Source organism: Mya arenaria, chromosome 15, assembly GCF_026914265.1.
Source record: "Mya arenaria isolate MELC-2E11 chromosome 15, ASM2691426v1".
Lineage (NCBI taxonomy): Eukaryota > Metazoa > Mollusca > Bivalvia > Myida > Myidae > Mya > Mya arenaria.
The window spans coordinates 27999255-28000299 of record NC_069136.1 but is presented as its reverse complement, the minus strand read 5'-3'; the positions used below and the strand labels follow the sequence as shown (position 1 = coordinate 28000299).

Below are 1045 nucleotides of genomic sequence, written 5' to 3'. Positions count from 1 at the left end.
GGTCAAACATACGTCAATCTTGGTTCAATTTAAATTGTATACAAAGTAATGTTAGAACAGCAAACCTTTCATATTTCGTTATTTTTTGTTTCAAAGTATTAAGATGGATATATCAATTTCAGTTTACATGACAACTTTGGTTGAGAGTAGTGGAAGAGTGTACACAAAACAACTGTTTCGTTCACCAAATCTGTCGCGAATCGGTTATCCGCATATGACCGTCCTCTTCATTGTCGATTACATCAATCTTCTGTTCTTCAAATGTTTTTGCCAACAAAGGTATGGGGGTAAATTCCGTTTCCTGATATTGACCTATACTATTAAATGCAATTGATTGTAGAATATCTTCACAAGAATAATGTTGTTGTGGGTTTCAATCATATAATGATGCCTTTCCTTGACTTTGTTCATTATTTATTATATTTGCTTTTTTACTTGTCTGCTTATGTTTCATGTTTTGCAGCACCTTGCCTTAGTGTCACGGTACCGATACCTACACATGTGGTGAGGAGGTGTGTAAGCTGTCCGATAGCTCAGTCGGTAGAGCACTCGCCCTGATAGCGAGGGGTCCCGGGTTCGAGCCCCGGTCTGGCTGCACACTTTTCTCACCCTATGACATTTGACACCCAACGTGGGGCCATGGCAGCACTGTTTGGCAGCATAACGCGCTCTCAGTGTTAATTATGTGCATTCCTTAGCACTGGTGTTCCTCAAATTCGAGGACGAATTTCCAGTTTGCGGGGAAGTATGTCACGATACCGATACCGGTCTGGCTGCACACTTTTCTCACTCTGTGGCATTAAAAATCGGAGGTTGAAAGCGACCATTTTAAATACGATGGCTGATGAGCTGTATGTCCTCTGTTATTGAACCAGAATTCTATGTATATTACAGTTGCTGGCTTATTCATATATTTTGTGCGAATGGGGCAATCCGACCGAAGGCTTTTGCGATTAACATTGTTTGGATTGTTAGCAATACTTGCTAGTGGAACGTATGTCATAAGCTCGAAATAGTATGCGTTTGCTTATGCTAGGACCTATCA

The 1045-nt window shown here is 40.8% G+C and overlaps 1 non-coding gene across 1 annotated transcript; it reads left to right on the top strand.

Annotated features, from left to right (window-relative positions):
• Positions 1-519: 519 nt before the first annotated feature.
• Trnas-uga (transfer RNA serine (anticodon UGA)) lies at positions 520-595 on the top strand. Its single transcript has one exon. It is a non-coding gene; the product is annotated as a tRNA-Ser (tRNA).
• The last annotated feature ends 450 nt before the right edge of the window (positions 596-1045 follow it).